Genomic DNA, 18028 nt, shown 5'->3' on the forward strand with positions numbered 1-18028 from the left:
GAAATAATTTGGCAACTTGATGCTCAGACTGTACTACACATGCAAATCCCACAGGATTTCGGAGTTTGTAGGGATTTTGCACTTGAATATCCTTTTGCATGTGATGGCAGGGCTGGATAATAGCACAGCACTTGACTTTGGAGGTTACATATTAAAACCAGTGGTGCCTGTAGCCCCTGGAGGTCTTCAGTGATAGCCTTCTAGAGCAGGAATCTGTGAAGCAATGCCATACTAGTTTGCTTTGATTTTGATTTTAGTGTTGTAAAACCAGGAGAGCTACTTCTGATTGAGGATTTCTAGTGGAGTTTCAGTTTAGTGATAGAGCTCTGAATAAAAGCAGTTGAATGCTCAAATGTATGTGGTTCTGGGTAATGACTTAACATTTCTATGGAGTGTTATGGTTGTTGCATGTGGTGAATCCAATTAATGGCAATTATTGTTGGACTTGTACATGTAGACACTCAGGAATGGCCTAAAGATGAGCTAGAAGGTGTGCTAGAGCCACAGCCAGTAGTGGGATTGGATATGGTAGTTTGTCTGCAGACATGAATGCTATTTTTTTCTTTTTTGTTTATAGATAGCATAACTTTAATAGTAACAAATCTGGTGTGCCACAGTTCTTCACCATTTTGCAAAATGTGCGTATGGGTTAGATACAAAAGTGAAGCAATCCCTGCTTTTGCTAGTCATTAATCATTTATAGCACTTTTGTGGTTTTTTTCAGCGTGTTTGGATTAACAGCTTAGAGTTTAAAATGATTCTAGCCTAAGTCAATGCTCTTTATATACAGGTGATTCCTGTTTCTGGAAGAGTTTTATGATAAGTTTTTCCACAGTTGAACTCCTGTCCAGTGATTTTCCTTTGAAACAGTTGCAATTTTCATTTAGGGACATAAGAGTGGAGTCTTGGCTTTGGTTTCTTTCCTAGACTAGCTTTTTTTTCCCTCAGGTTTTTTTTTTTAATGCTTTAAAGTGTTCTCTCTAGTGACTGTGGCTTGTCACTGATAGATAGGCAGCTCTCCCAATTTTAAATGTTTAAACTTTAGTCATGTTTAGTCATGTAAAGCAGATACTGCTGGAGTGTGCCAGAAGGAAAGGACTTGCTCTGATACATCTGGTTCTGTTTCAGTATTGAAATTCTTGTAGGGTTCAAAAATAAGAACAAAAGGTAACAGAGAACACCAGTACAAGAACAGTTGTCCCTGGTTGTAACTCTTTGTCCTTTGTTCCAGAGGGGTAAAAATCCTTTTGGGCAGAATTGATAAAGTTTTTTTATGGAGTTAGTGTAGAAGGAGGGCTTCCTCAGACTTTCAATAATAATATAATTTTTTAATAATACACTTTTCATTTTAAGTGCCACAGAATTTGTAGTTCTGTATCTGAATGTGGCTCACATGAATCTGAACATGCCACTGACACTTGCAGACTTGAGACATGTTTTCCCTGTGCAGGCTCTGGAGATGGAACATTCATGCTCCATGCATGGAGAATGAGAACACATGGACACGTTAGCTGGAATGCATCTGGCATGGCTCTTCCTTGGGGAGATGGAGTGTTCCATAGCTGTGAGTTGTTTTCTTTTCGGAGTGGCAGAAAGTTGTTCCATATTTGTTCTTTTTCCAAGATGTTCTGGCTTCCCAAATTCTTCTTTTGCGACTTGAGAACTGATTCCATCTTGTACTCAACATGTGTTGTATCCTTATTTCCACAGAGATGAAAAGGTCAAGGTACTCCACCATTCATCTTTCATCAAAACAAAAGTGGGTGAGACCTTTACCTTGGAAGATTTTTCTCCTTGAAAGGGCATTGAAGGGCCCATGGATGTCTCAAGGTGGCATTGCCTAAAGTCAGAGCCTTTAGCAGTGTCTTTAGAGGCAGACAAGTTCTTGTCAGCCAGCTCCTTGGGTGCTGCCATCCTAACAACTCCATTTTTTGAGGGTACTCCCTCTCTGTCTACATGATAAATTTGACAACTGTTCAGCACTGGGTTATTCAGTAAAATCCAAAAGACAAAAGTTAATGTATGCTCACAGTGCTCTGTTCTTGTGTCTTGGAGGGCATGGCTGCTTGTGGCAGGGACATGGAACTGAGAAGCCAGAATTGTGGCAGGAGCAGTTGTCCTCATTCCCTGTGAGCTCTAGATATGCCTCCGCAAGACTTGTGTTCCTTTTCTGTGGCTACAGACCAGGCATTCAGCCAGTGCATGTTTGTATAATACACTTTCACAAAGAAAAATAGTAAAAATTTATTTGAAGCAGGTTTATCTTTACTTTTGCAATGAGAATTCCCCACCTTCATGGAATGAGTATCTCAGAACCTTTCCAGTGGTCAGTGTCTGTCAGAACCATTATGTTATTCTTGGGAAAGGTGTGCTGCAGTGATGAAACTTGCTTAAATAAACAGAGGATCCTACTGAGAAGGAGTGCCTCTGTGTGGAGGTAGAGCCATGCTTTGTGGTGTAGTTTTGTTATCTGCCTGCAGCCTGGAGGTCATTGCCTGCAAAGGAAATCTGATCAACCTTCTGAACCTTCTGTGGTGGGTTGACCCTGGCCAGGCTAAGTCCCCATCCAGGTGTTGGCTCACTCCTCTACAGCAGTATTGGGGAGAGAAGGGCAGAAGTGAGTAAAAGCTTTGTGAGAAACAAAGAAAGCCTTGGTGCTGTGCTCAGAGTTTGGTTTATTATCAGCACTGCTGCAGTCACTGTGTCTGAAAGACAGCACCATTCAGGGACTTTGAAGGAAATTCACTTCACTGTAACTATACCCTGTACATTCTGTCCCTGAAAGTCTCCAAATTCTGTTGCTTCACTGCTCACAGAGTAAGTGGGGAGTACCTGTTTTTAAGCAAGTGAGCACTTGCTTTAATCATTCTTAGCTAAACCCCCCCCAGGTTCAGAAGCATTTGCAGCACGAGCTGATTTCAGTAAAGGCATTTGTTCCTTTGCCTCAGTGCAGTTGGGCTGTCAGATTATTTCACACTGCTTTCCTGAAGTGACCAAGCTGTTCCTCTTTGACTTCCTGCCCACTGAAACCAGACAGAATTACTACTTCTTCCAAGTTGTCTCCAGGGCATTTCTTCAGGAGCTGTTAAGAGACCTAGATGGTGCTGCTCTGTGGAGTTAGCTGTTGTGCAAAAGCTTAGACACTGTCCCAGTGCAAGTTGTGGAGCAACTGGATGTATTCTTGATTCCTGGAGAGGAGAGGTCTATTTCCTATAAAACTGATAGCAGTCTGTGAGTTTGATTGTGTGATTGCATACTCAGCTAACCACTATGGTAAATCAGAATGTCCTCCTTCTGAAATAGATGACCCATTTATCCTATGTGACTCATTGCACCAAATGTTACCTCGGATGACTTGAAGTATCTGGAATTGTTCTGAGTATTTCTGGCAAGTATTCCTTTGTTGAATGGGTCAACATTGTTGAGATTTGTTGTAGTAATACTGTTCAGCACTTGAACTTCCCTGAATCCTCCAAAGAAGTGACATCAGATTGTTTTGTGACAGTTGGGAAGCTCATTTTCAGTGATGTTGTGCAAGGTCTGTGGTCGTGGTTGGAAGAGACATTTTGCATTTGCAATGCTGTGGAGCTGTGCAGTCTTGGAAATGGGTGGACAACCTCACTGCCTAATACCAGACTGACAGGTAACAAAATGCAGTCATTTCTCTTTTAATAAGAAAATTGGGATTTGGGATAGGTACCTGGAAATTTGCTTGCCAGCAGTGCACACAAGTGAAGCTTCAAACTCTCATATGTAAATTTGAGGTATCTGGTTCCTTGGCCATGAGCTGCAGATTCTAATTAAAATATAGAAAGTGAGGTATCAATCTGTTTTTCTTCCTACAGCAACTGGAGGCTCTTCTGCTCCTTAATGAGTTCTCAGCCGAATGTTCTTGGATATGCTCCCAATGACATCAGGGTGTCTGGCCATATTTGTTCTGGTTCCACTGTTGCAAATCTTTCTAGCCCAAGGAAAGACTGTGTATGGCACTGGTTATCCATTTCTTTTTATATAGGTGAGAAAATGTTGATATTTGGACCATCTGCTATTTTTGTTTTGTGTGAAAGAGTAGAGAAAACTTAAGGCCTTGCTTACCCTTGTGGTCCTTCATGTGTATTTATGTGCATTATTTTTCAAGACTGGTTGAATGCATTTCTTATTGTATGTTATAATGTTTTCCAGACTCAGGTGACAGCGTATTCAGCACTGCATGAACACTGCTTAGGTTCTGGTTCTTGATCTGTAAACTTCCTGTAGAGTTATTCCATCTCTGTTCTTCCCTGATGTTGTGTGGAGTGTAGAAGACTGAAACAGTCCCAGTAGTTTGCCTTATTCTGTGCCAAATAACTGAGTTGTGAGGCTTTCTATGAGTCAAGATTCATATTAGGATTCATTTAATTCATATCCTGGTAGGAATTCAGAGACATTTAAGAGTGTTCCTGGCTGATGTTTACTTCAAAACTACTGCATAACCAGGAGTGTTATTGGAGAATCACCATGTAGTGCCTGTCGTAACACTGAATTCTTCTGCATCCTCTATATGGGGCCTACATAAGAAAAGCACAAAACTTAAAAGAATCATATGTTAAAGCTCTGTTTTTAGGCCACAGTTGAGAACAGCTTATGACAAGAATGGTTTTCTGTGTAGTACTCATTAATAAAAATGGGTTTTGTAAGAGTTTATCTCAGTGGGGACACAGACACTTAAACCCTTAGTGGAAATATTGCAGTTGGATGTAAGTAGATGTAGTGCTGTCATTTTTGGTGTTCAGTAATTAATCTGACACAAAATGGGGGTGTCCCTGTTCTGACAGGTCATTTGTCTTTGACTAGAAGTGTTGTGATACTATGATGGAAAGTATTTTACAAGTTGAAACAGTAATTTTGTGTTCCGACATCTGGCACAAGGAAAATGTCATTTGAGAGCAGCTGTTAGGCTGAAGAAAAATGAGTAGTCAATAACTTGAAAATTAAAGTTTCTTTTTAAATATGATAGTCCAAGATAATGATGTATTTAGCAGGCCAAAAAAAAAAGTGGAAGTGATGAGCTATTAGCTTCTGTCTCTGTGAGTCACCTGTGACAGAAGAGCCTCATGGACACTTTCTCTTACACCTCGTGATGTGGCCACTGCTGGATCACAGCCAGTTTTCTGCCCTGAGGTTCAGGGCTGCATCTGCACTTGGTGTGGGATAGGTATTTTACATCACACTAATGAAGCACCCCAGTCATCATGGGAGCTGTCATTGTGAGATTTGGAAATAAAGCTTTGTTTTATAGGAGCTGTAGTAGTAAATACAGATGCTGCTTCTTTATATAGAAGTTACTAGAAGTAAAATGTTTCAGACCTGAAGCTGATATGATTCTGTTCCTGTAACAAAAACCAAATTCAATAACCAGTGTTAGATCTGTGTGTGCATGTGCTGATACAATTTAACTAAAAGGATTCTGCCTATTAAAGTTTGTAAGGTCAAGCTCATCTTGGGGAAAACAAGAGCTGAGGGATATCTTATATTCCTTCCTACTTATGAGTACCTAAGCACTGCATATTAAATCTGAGCCTTAAATTTTTGCTTCTGTTACTTTCTAGATTTAACACAGAGCATTCCTGCATTCCTTCCCCTTGACTCTCCTTAAAAATCATAGAATCCTAGAATGGTTTGAGTTGGAAGAGACCTTAAAGGTTGTCTGTTTCCAATACCACCACCATAGATAGGGAGACCAGGTTTCTCGAAGTCCCATCCAGCCTGGCCTTGAACACTTCCAGGGACAACCCTCCACAGCTTCTCTGGAAGAGAAGCATCCTTAATAAAGAATTTCTTCCTAATAACTAATTGAAACCCACTCTCTTTTGGCCTAAGGCCATTCCCCCAGGTCCTGTCACTACATGCCCTTGTTAAAGGACCCTCTCCAGCTCTCTTGTAGCCCCCTGGGGTACTGGCAGGTGCTGTAAGGTCTCCCTGGAGCCTTCTCTTCTCCAGGCTGACCAGCCCCAACTCTGTCTTCATAGGAGAGCTGCTCCAGCCCTTGGAGCAGCTTTGTGGCCTCTGGACTCACCCCAACAGGTCCATGTCTTCATGCTGAGAGCCCCAGAGCTGGATGCTGTGTTCCAGCTGGGATCTCAGAGAGCAGAAGAGAGGAGCAGATTCACCCCCATCACCTGCTGTCCACTCTCCTTTTAATGCAGCCTAGGACATGTTTGGCTCTCTGGGCTGCAAGTGCACATTGCTGGGTGATGCTGAGCTTTCCATCACTCAACACTCCCAAGTCCTTTCTCCTCAGGCTGCTCTCAGTCCATTCTCTGTTTGTGCTTTATGCTTGGAATTGTGTATGTTCAGTTTAAAACAGGATAAAAGATTTCTGCTTTGTAGCAAAGATTAGTCTTCAAAAATAGAGTCCAGATCTTCTGTTGCAAATATGTGAACTTGGCATAGCTAGAGCTGTCTTCTGCTGCTGTGCTTGCTTTTCCTCATGGGATGGAAAAATCTTTCCAGAATCGTCCTTTTGTCTCTCAGAACTATCCTCTCTGCTCACTTGTCATGGGTCTGTGTGTTGGTGAGCCCTAGGTTGAAATGCAGTTATCAGCCAGCTCTGGGAAATGCTTTGCTTACTCTTTTGCAACATTGCATTCCCTGTTAATTAGATAGATCCGACTCTCTGGTGCCTTTGAAACAAGTCAACGCTTGAGAAGGCACTTTTGGCCTTGTGCAGTGACAGTTTTCCTCATCAGCAGAATTTTCAGGTGATAGTTCACACTGGTAGTCTAATTTTATCTTTTCAGATGTAGAATGTGGTAGGAATGAGATTGTTCTTGCAATCTGAGTGTTTACTTGGAGTCCTGACAGGGTCTAAATGATGTTATACAAACTTCTAATTTTTCAAGCAAAAAATATTTGTGTTCTACTTAGTGCCTGTTAACAGGGAAAGTGTGTAATTTCACACAGCTTTTGAGAACCCATTTGCGTGTCATTCCTTCCACTTTTTATTTTGAGATACAACAGGCATGAAGACCTTGTCTTTGCTTTTGGAATGATGTTTCCAATCATTTTTGAAAGATTTCATTTCAGAGCTCTCTACTTTTTTGTCTGAATTTGAACTCTGTGACTGTCTCCCTCAAAGGCAACCACTTGTTCAGACCATTGGATACAAATGTGAGCCTCAGGGGAAGTTTCCTTGTTTGCCTTAGAAAACTGTCTTTGTCCAGGAGTTTACGCCTCTTTTACAACACAAGATCCAACCTCAAACTTGGTGTGGTTGGGGTTGGAGCTTATTCCACCCTGTGTACCCTGCTACTCCTAATTTACTCTTCCAAAGAGACCAGATCTAATATTTTTCTGTTAGCATATGCATCACTTCTGGAAGAACTTGTTGAACTCGAAACCCTGTCTCTGTAAAATGATTTTCCCTACTCTAATCTTAGAATAAGCAATAGAATAAGTGTGATGATGGGTTGAACTGAATAGCAACAGTGATGTATTTAATGGTTTGTGTTCCTGCTTTGTTGTGAGTGTGTTGATGGCTGAGAGCTGAAGGGAGTGGGGAGAAGCTGTGGGCTGACCCAATGTGCCCTACAGAAACCTTTCCTTAGGAAAGCAGCTGGGGAGGGTGGAGAGATCCTGTTGGAGCAGAAAGCTCAGGGGCAGGAGGTGCTGAGAGCACTGAGCTCTGATGGGTTTTTGGGAAGAAGGAAGACCCAGCAGCAGAACTATGCAAGTGTTCAAAGCCTGCAGTGCAATAACACCAATGCTGCTGTGGAGCAGGTGCTGCAGGGACGGGAAAAATTGATCAGAGCCATGGACTGAGGTTCTGGGAGGGATCAAGACCTTTAGGAATTTAGGAATTCAGGCATCAGTAGCTTGGTGCTCACAGTATGACTTTATCTTCCTCCCTGTCCAGTTTTTTTTTGGGTTTTTTTTGGTAGTTATTACTTTGATTTTTGACTTTTTTACCTGCCCCCCCCCCTTACTTTAAATTCTTATTGAGCACTTTTTAAAATACAAATAGAACCCCACAGGGAGTGGGCTTCTTCAGGCTTTTTGTCGAGGATTTAGTCTGCAACTTTCCTATATTCATCTTATTAAAATGTTAATAAGCCTGAAAAGGCTTATTAACTTATTAATTTCCTGATCAGATATATAGGCTTTCCAAATAAATTATTTATTATGGCACTTAAAATGAAATTACTTTGAGCATAATTTCATTTTTTACTTTGTCATGTCACTCTCATTTTCCCCCAGGATGTCATAAGAAGGAATCTCTTGTTATCAGTGTTCACACAAGTGTGAGTGAGGAGGATTTCCAAAAACCACTGAACCATATTATTAACATTTTTAATAGAGCACAGTAGCAAATTTCCATATTCAGTTGAATGTGCCAGAATTTTGTTTAGTATTTTTATCTGTATTGTGCCTCACGTAGATCTAATTATGACTTTTTCTGGCTAGAACCAGCCATGATTAGACACTTCCAGAAGTTATTTTGTGTATCTGAACAAATAGTGTAGAGTCAGTAAAATGATAAATGTGGGATTCCTACCCCATGGCCCCAGATTATCTCTGTAGGCGCTGCTCCTTGGAAAAAGAATTACATAATAGGAAAAAACCCCAAACCATAGTAGAAGATAAAACATGACTGTACTTAAATAGTAAACCAAGTGTTGAAACATCTTTGTTTTAAGTATTGCATTGCAAACTTATGTTTTACATAAATTACATTGCAAACATTACAAACTTACTTTGCAAACTCATGTTTTAAGTGTTGCATTTAGACCTGAATCTTCATATTCAGGAATCCTGTACATAAATATTGATACAGAAGAACTGTTATACATAGACTGCTTTACCTATTATAGTCCAATAAAGTGATTTAGAAAAGTAAGTTTTAGCACATGAACAGACTTTTAAAAGAGAAAATGTAGAAAGCCTTTTCATGAAGTTGTTTCTTTGCTAAATTTTAGAGTATTAATAACTTTCCTTTATACTCCACAAAATCAGGTTACAGTAACAGCTACTTACATCTCTGGAGTGTAAATATCTGAAATCTGATTCTAACCTTGCCATCTGTGTTTGGTTAAAAAAAAAACAACTATGCAAAAAGTAAAAAAAGGTATAAGAAGTATTTGCACAGGCTGTTTTTTAAATGTATTCACATGTGTGCTGATTAAAATGTTGAAAGTACAATATTGAAAATGTAAAAATTTTTTGGTAAAATTAGAATCTTACATTTGTGTTCAGGAAATTTTGAAGTGGAGCTTTTTAAAAATTCATTTGGTATATCAGTTAAAATAATCCCAAGGGATGGTTGCAGAAGGAAGATAACTTATTGAAAAGAGTAATCATATTTAGTAAATAGAACAGGGTTATTTTTAAAGCTGGGCAAGTAAACATAAGAACTGAGAAGCTGCCTAATATTTTTTTAACGTTTAAGACATTGATTCAGGGTACAAAGCTGAGTATGGCTTTGGCATCCTGATTTTTATACCTTCCTCGAAAATAACTATTTTCTCCAAGACAGTTGGGAAGTCTTTTTCAGTTTGGTGTGTTCAAAAGACTGTTTGTTTAATATAGAGTGTTTATTTGAAGTCTGATCTTCTCTTCCTATGCAGAAGCTGGCAAAAGTGATTTGTTTGCAAACAAAAAGGGGAGTTGTTGATGAGCAGGAAACTTTCTCCCTGCCAGCTGCCCAAGCCTTTTTCATATTTCTTGAATATTATGCCAACTGTTGAGTACGGAGTTACTTGAAAATTTAACATTCATTGTTGTTTTCTTGTCTGTTATTTTTTAAGGCTTTTGCAAAAGCACTGTCCACCCAGCAAAAATAGTGTTTGTCCAGGAGTGTGTTATGTCCAGAACTCCTGTCTGAAAGGAAGAGTCCTGAGGTGCAGCTGTCCCAGCCAGGCTGCATTCATTGTACCAGTAACTTATCTAGATAAAATGCTGTGGGAGTTGGAATCCTGCTGAAAGATGGGGGATGATGGTCTGAAAATGGTTCTTCAGGAGCAGCTGGCACTTCACAGGTGAAGGCCAGAAAAGCTTTTCCAAGGACGGCTGGTGCCTGGGCAGGAGTTCCACTCTTGGAAATGAGAGATGCAATGGCAGCAAAGTCACGTCGTAACTTTGTACAGAGCTCTGCCAAGGGCCAGTGAGTTCATTGCCACTGGTCACTGAGGTTTTGTTCTCAGAAGTGGCCTTCAGCATGAAGCAGCACTTTGCAGACAGTTTTCCAAGGATAGTACTGAGTTTGTGGCATTTGGCACGTTTCTCCACAAGGCTTAGAAGCTGGGGTGGGCTTGGCTGACCAAATCCCTGGTTAGAGGATTAGGGGGGACACTGCTGCTGCAGCTGAATGGGCCTCTAACCTGTGGTGCTGATTGTAACATTCCTATTCATTCCTCATTCTGCTTCCCTTTGCTCCATTTCCTTCCTCTTCTGCTCTTTATGGTATTTATCTGTTTTCATTTCACTTGGCACTGGTGCAATTTCAGTGGATGAAGTTCATCCCTAAATGTGAAATTCCCCTACAAGATCTGTTTTAGAGTACCAGTGGCTAACCTCCCTTCAGAAAAAACACCAACTTTAGTGGATTTAGTGGAATGAGATATGGCATGTTTTGCCATGTTCCCACTTTACCTTAATTAAAATACAAGCTAGAATATTGTCCCTCCTTTATTTACAAAGTGCAGAAGTGATTTCTGATAGCCAAGAGCAAGGAAGATGTTGGCCTGCCTAGAAGAATATCTATTGCAATAGTGGGAAGGATGATCCTGCAATTAAGATGCCAATCTATGGTTTGGGTGGTAATGATTGAGCCTGTTTCTTGTACATCCCTTTCTTTGTGCTCTGCAAATTACAAAAGTACAAAAAGCAAATAAATACCAAGACATCCAGGACTTTGGACCATCCCAAGTATTTCAGGTAGTCCTGACTGCAGTGCCAGTACATTTGGGGGAAGATGGAAATGCTTTTTTTTTTTCCTGCTAAGTTCAACAAATTTTTCCTGTTTACAAAGAAAAGAGCCTGAGGGTTGCCTTATCCCATTATTTGCTGCATCCTTGATGATCCTGCCAGCCTCCAGAATGGCTGTTGTTCAGATTCCCAGGATTGTTGTGTGCATCTCTTTGACCTGGTTCAGATGAACTGACTCTGAGCTGTGCCAGTTGTACAAAGACTGTCCTTGGTCTTGGTGGAAGCCTGTTTTCATTCCTAAATGTGCCAGCATTTTGTCTAACCTTTAGTGGCCATAGACTGCAATAAAGTCTTTATTCTCTTGAATAAATCAGAATTAAATGCTCTTAATGTAAACTTCCATATCCAGACTTTAAGATGCACATGGCCTGTGATGTGCTGGTGGGGGTTGGACAGATTTTTTTTTTTCAGAATTTCATGTATTTTAGGCCTATCAAAGAAATATTTTTCTTTCTAGGTGTTTAATTTTAGCTCTCCTTTGGCTTCTTGTTCCCTTTAGTTTCAGCACTGGCTTCTGTATAGGGACTGAGTTAAAATGGGGATATCTTCTGTAGTGTTTTCTGTCTTCTGGCATCAAGATTTGTTGTGATGTTTGTAAAGGTACAGATCTCAGGTACATTTGTTCCCAAGGTGGAACATGAGTTGTCTTCATGCTTCCATGAAAAGCATTTCCAAAACACCTAAAAGTGACAAGAGTCCTGAATAGTTTAAAACTCCTTCAAGGTTCAAATTAAGAGCCTTGCTATAAAGAGAATTTTCCTTCAGAGCAGATTTTAGGGATGTCTTTAGCACTGGGTCCTGTTTTGAAAAGGTTCAGAGGTTCTGTGCTCTGCCACCTGCCTGTGCATCTTTCACACTGACAAGGGTGTTCCCAACTCTGAACATGTAAAGTTGTACTTCTGAATAATTGAAATTATTTCTTACCTTGACATCACCTTTATACTTACAGTGGTCATTTTAAACAATTTTCCATGCCATGAGCTACTGATGTTCTTTGTGATCTGTTGTTTTTTCTTCAGGCCTGGAAATGATACCTCTTGTAACAGATCACTGAAGTGCTTCCACTCAAAGCTTTGCATGTTAACAATACTTGGTGCTCAGATGCATTTTTATCAGGGGTTTGTGAGTGAAAAGACAGTGTATCGCAGTCCTCATTAATTTGGAATGTAAGTTACATGAACAGCTTGCTTCTGGAATTTCAAGGGCGAGCAAGAGATGGCATGTGACCTTTCCTGGGGAAAGATTTATATAAGAAGGGAGTTTAGGGGACTAGGGTTCAGGAACCAGCAAATTATGCCAGAATTTTAATGTGTTGCATGTTTGTACTGTTTAAAGAAAAAGAAGGGAAAAGGAGAAGGAGAAAGAGGGCAGATGAGAGGAAGTTAGCTGGGAAGACAAGTTGCTTGTCCCTTAGTAGTTTAAGGTATAGACTGGCATTCAGAATTCCTACAGGCTGAAATTTGGGGTTTGGTCTTGGCAATTCACTTGGTGTGTGTACTATACATGGCAAAGAATGTAATGTCTGAAAATATGAAGCCTAATTTATTTTGTGGTCAACTGTGATTCTTAATGGATTAAGGAGTTAAGCTCTCTTAAAGGCAGCATAACTATTGGATGAGGGTGATAATGATTATTTTAACCTGGCACCTTTAGTGAAAATGCAATTCATTGCTGTAGGTGCCAAATTACGGTTTTGAAAAATGGCTGCAATGTTTTTACAACTTTTGTATTTCACTTTATGCAACAAAACTTTACAACAAAATGAAAGAAAAAAATTGCAATTCAGTTGAAATACAGGAATAGTTTTGCTTTTTTAGGAATGACTATTAAGGTAACAATATGAGTGTTTAATGACAATAATAATATAATGGCAGTAGTTTTGTTAGGAATATGTCTCCTGTTACTGCCAGGCACATTTTGTAGATGTAATTAATAATGAGAGCAATTCCTATTTTACATGGAGCATGCTTTTAATGTGCAGTGATTGCCCATGCTGTGCTCACACTCACAAATACTGCATTTGGTAGATTGTTGTCTGAGTGATGTCTGGAGTGCATCTGAGTTGAAGTGGTTTAAAAACCTCCAGAAGCTTCTGTCTGACTGCTCTGAATTCAGAGAGCCGTGCTAGCCATGGGCTTTCCACCATGTGCTGATGATTGTTGTGGTGATGATGGTTTTCCACCCATGGTTTTGGGCAGGTTGTGTGTTATTTGGAAGGACACCAAAAGACAAACATTCCTTCATTGCTGATACAGGGGCTCTTCCTGGTGGCTGTGGCTCTCTGAAGCCATTGACACTGCAATGAACAAGTTTTCCAGGTCAGAAACAAGGTGTCAGTGTTAATGAGTGTTAATGAGTTAATCAGTTCACAGAATCATTTAGGTTGGAAAAGACCTTTGAGATCATCAAGTCCAACCTGTGACCACAATGCCAAGCAGACCATGGCACTGAGTGCCGCATCCAGGGATGGTGACCCCACCACCTCCCTGGGCGGCCCATTCTGGTGCCTAACCACCCCTTCCATGAAGAAATTCTTCCTAATGTTCTCAAAACCTCTGAAATCTTGGTAGGTCTGTAGAGCAGATACTATCAGGCACAAACTGAGGAAGTTGCTACTGGTGTTCACTGTGTGCATGTTTTTAATGTGGTGTCACATTTGTTTAATTAGCTTTAGTTAACAGGAATTTCACCAGAATGCTGAGGGAATGTCCTTTGAGTGTTAAGAATTAATAAAAGGGGCTCGAAAGAAGACTAGATGCAGAGTCAAGGGGTTGTGGTCAAAATGTGAAGTTATTAATAGGAAAATCTGAATCACCTTTATAATTTTTTCCTCATGTGGTTTCAATATTTTTGCAAAGTTGTCAGTAGTTATCAGTAGCATATATTGAAAAAAATGATAGTTGTTGAAATCCCGTGACCTGATATTTTGTTTCTTCCTGTTGTGCTAAAGCAGTCAAAAATGCAAATTCACTTGGGTGTTGAGTTGCAGCCACCTCTTGAATAATCTGTTATCTTCAGAGACAACTGCTCTGCTGAAAGTTGGATGATTTAATAAAAGTCAGCTGAAGGCAGATAGTGTCCACACCCTCTCACCCCAAACCATGGGCTTTAGGCACTTACTGTAATTCTGCTGTTATTTTGAGAAATTCTGCTGATTGGATTGAAAAATGTCAACAGAGAATCAGCAGTAATTGAAGTATAAAGTATTGGGGAAATGTGGTGAGCATATGGTACTGAACTGGGTTTGTTATTAAAGGAAGTGCAGCTGCTGGGTCTTCTCTTGTGCAGGAGATTCTTTCAAGTGCTCTGGGTCTCAGCTTTTCCCAAAGAAGGCAACTTGCAGTTCAGTAACTTTTGTAATTGACAAGAATAATTTTATTTATTTTTCAAATTTATAAAATGACAATTAATTCTGCCTTGTGATTGCAAACATAGAAAACTCTGAGATCATGAAGAATTGCCCTAATTTTGAAGGAGTGCAGATTCATTTAAAAAAGCCAACCAAACAATCCCCCCCCAAGCTAAACCAAATTTTAGTGGGATGGGAAGAGTGTTTTCTACCTATCTGTATTGTATTCAACTTAAGAAATCATGTGAAATAGTTAGATTTTATGTATTATAAGTAGATTTGTAAATCTGTATCACAGGACCTTTCTGTTGAAGGATTAACAGTGCTCCTTCTGTTGGTGTTTTTTTATTTTTTTACTCATACCTGGTGGATGTGAATACTCTTCTAATCCTTGTATCTTGAACACAGAACTATAGGGAAGTGATTCCCTTTTTTTCCCCTTTAAAATATTGCATTTCTATAAAGCATCCTTCAATTACTGTTCCATGAGCTTTTTGAGAATTTTAGTCTTTCTCTGTATTTAAGTTGATGTTTTCCTGAAGATTCAGCTTTACTGCTGTGGGCCTGAAGTTTGTTGAACACCTGTAATGTTTGTGAGGCTTCTGTGAGCTGTTCTGAACAGGATCCTTTTCCAAATTATTTGAGAACTCAGGTACTAAATCAGTTGGGCCTGAACTAGAGGGAGACAGAAAGTGTTTTTGGTTTCCAGGTGTTTTCCCAGCAGTGGGGACAGGCTGGGGACACAAGGAGGAATGTGGTTCTGCACCTCCTGGAGGGAGCTGCTCCCTGGAGTGGTTTCTCTCTGGTCCCAGAGGTGACCCTAAGTACAAGTTCAGGCAGCATGAGAGGTTTGTGTGGCTTTCAGAAAATGCTCAGCAGTACATCATTTTCTTCAGGGAAATCCCTATGGAGGTTTAGAATCCTTCTTGAAAGCAAAATGGAATTACATGCAGCAAACTCTAACGCTGGTGGCCAGCGTTAGTGGCCTTTTAAGGAAAGCAGCCTAAAAAACCTGATAAGCTTTTGACATAAAGGAGAGAATATGAAAAACTTTAAAAAATGTACATCTCTCAATTCTGAATTAAGAGCTTCCTATACTGTGATGTAGGGAGAGTCTTTGTAGCAGTCAAGTAAAAGGAGAACTAGAAAAGGGTTGATAGCTTCAGAACATGAGGAAGTAGAAGAAATTTTGAGCTACTTTCCTGGATGTCATTATATATAACTGTAGTTGGTAGTGTCAGAGGTTTCAGTCTCTTGTAAACTGAATTCAGAGTTAAAAAGTCACCTGTGTTCCCACAGAGAAACTTGCATAGTAGGGACTGTTTGCTGCTGTAACTCTCTGATATTTCCTTTTCCAGAAGTCTGGATACCTCTGTTCAGCTCAGTCCTGCCCTTTCTGCAGGCTGAGCTCTGCCTGGAGGATGTTTGTGCTCACCCCTGCTTTGGGTGCATTTGTTTGCTGTCTTTATGCCACATGCCAGCCCTAGAACAAGTGCAGGAAGAAGAGATTTGACAGAGATATTGTGACAGTGTTCACAGGGGCTCTTGGATGAGGGAAGAGATGAGAATGTTGACTCCATGTTTCAGAAGGCTTCATTTATTATTCATTATATATATATATTACATTTTAACTATACTAAAATAAATAGAAGGAAAGGTTTCATCTCAGAAGGCTAGCTAAGCTAAGAATAGAATAGAAAAGAATGAAAACAAAGGCAGCTGGCTCGGACAGAGAGCGAGAGCCAGCTCTGCCATGTCTGGTCACTAAATACAAACGTCCACACGAGACCAATCACAGATCCACCTTTTGCATTCCACAGCAGCAGATAACCATTGTTTTCATTTTGTTTCTGAGGCCTCAGCTTCTCAGAAGGGAAAAAACCCTAAGGATTTTCACAAAAAGATGTCTGTGACAAGATATGACTTAGGATGAGCAGATAATGTGGTAATTTGAGACTTGAACTCAGCAAGGGGAGAAGTTCTGACACTGAGTCAGTGAAGGAGCAGCCCCTTTGTGCAGTCACCTACTCCACAGTCACTGCTACTGTCTGCAAAAAGGAATGGAAATGCTTTGGTAGAGAACATGAGGGGAACGCTTAACAGTGGATCAGTGGCTGGTGACCCTGTTCAGTTATTGCAGTCTAACAGAGAGCTCCTTTCCCTTACACAAACTGCAGCTGGAGCCACCTCTGAATTTGTTCCTCAGGCTCTGGCACATCCTGGCTCTGCCTTCTGAGCATCTCTGCAGCTCCTCTAGAATGTGATACTTCCTTTGCCTTTACTTTCTGACCTCCTGCACAGAGCTCCCAGCTAACCCTGTGTGACTGCAGTCTGTGAGCAGGCTGCCCTTGGCAGCCACACTGTGTGCTGCCTTGGGGCTGAGATTGCTTTTGGGACTCTCACTCCTTGTAGTTTGTATGGCCATTGTACCAAGAACATCTGCTCTGAGGTTATTCCCAAGGCACAGTCACAGAATGTTAAGTGTAAATATGCACAAATTGGAGAAAATTCTGCCTGCTGACCCATCAGATTGTTCTGCCCAATTGTCTTGTAGGATGTTTTGTGGGTTTTAAGATAGCAGCAAACTCAAACTGTAAATTAGCAGGAAGCTTAGAGGAAGCCTGTTTTTTTTGTCACTGTAGCACTGATTTATGCTAGCGGACTTGAGTTGTGTCAGACTGAAAATGGTTTTTTGTGGTAAAGCCCGGAGAATAATGTATTCACTGCTGCTGCCTGGGTGTCTGCAGAGGAGGCAGCACATATGGACTGCTACTACTAATACATCAATAGGACTGCTTCATAATAGCAGAGTACAGCTTTGAGAAGATGATCTTTGAGAAGATTGTCTTCGACAAGAAAATGTTCAACAATTTCAATGCTTAACCTCAACATTTTGTGATACAACTTTACAGAAAAGATGATTCAATTAGATAGGACAGGTCAGCTATTAAAAGGTGTTTTAAATAGTTGCAAATTTCAACTTTGCCATTGATGTATGGACAGATTGAAGAACGAAGACCCTGCAGAGCAGCCCTGTGGAAAGGGACCTGGGGCCATTGAAGTTACAGCTTGTTCATGGTCTCCTCTCTGGTGGCCAGCAGCAGACCTGATGGAATGGCCTCAAGCTCAGTCAGGGGAGGTTAGGTTGGATAGCAGGGAAAAGTTTCTCCAGGATTTCAGAGGGTGAAGAACAAAATTGCTGTTTGTAATTCTGTGCATTCCTGGACCATTCAGGGTGACACAGTGCTGCAATTTTGGGGTATTTGTGGTGTTTCCAAAATTGATCTATAGCACTGTTGCTTCCAAAAAAAGGAACATGTAAAAAAAGAACACAGTTGCATCAGAAAAGTTACCAGAAATTACCAGCTTTTCTTCACATCTTTCTGTGTGGAAAACCACTGCTGACTTGTCCAAGGAAATCGGTGTGAAATACTGACAAAGAGCAAGTGCATCCTGCATCAATCATGGGGGATTCTAATCTGCAGATTTATGTCAATATATAGGCTTCTTTTGGAAGACTGCTTCTTGAGAAATTATTGCTTTCTCTTTTAAATATCACATTATCCATTATATTAAACTCAGTGCTCTTTGTAGAGAGAGACCAAAATTACCAATAATCACCTGTCATTTTAAAAACATGAAAGGTAGAGGCTGGATGCAGCTTGTATCTTCATTTCATGTAGTGATTCCTGGTGTTAGTGCTGGAAAATGTTAGGA

General features: G+C 40.4%; 1 protein-coding gene across 1 annotated transcript in view; it reads left to right on the plus strand.

Moving 5' to 3' along the window:
- The window catches only part of SBF2 (SET binding factor 2), a 230828-nt gene that overhangs the window by 27042 nt on the left and 185758 nt on the right, over positions 1 to 18028 (plus strand). The window lies entirely within an intron of this gene.

The sequence above is a fragment of the Ammospiza caudacuta genome, chromosome 6 (assembly GCF_027887145.1).
Source record: "Ammospiza caudacuta isolate bAmmCau1 chromosome 6, bAmmCau1.pri, whole genome shotgun sequence".
Lineage (NCBI taxonomy): Eukaryota > Metazoa > Chordata > Aves > Passeriformes > Passerellidae > Ammospiza > Ammospiza caudacuta.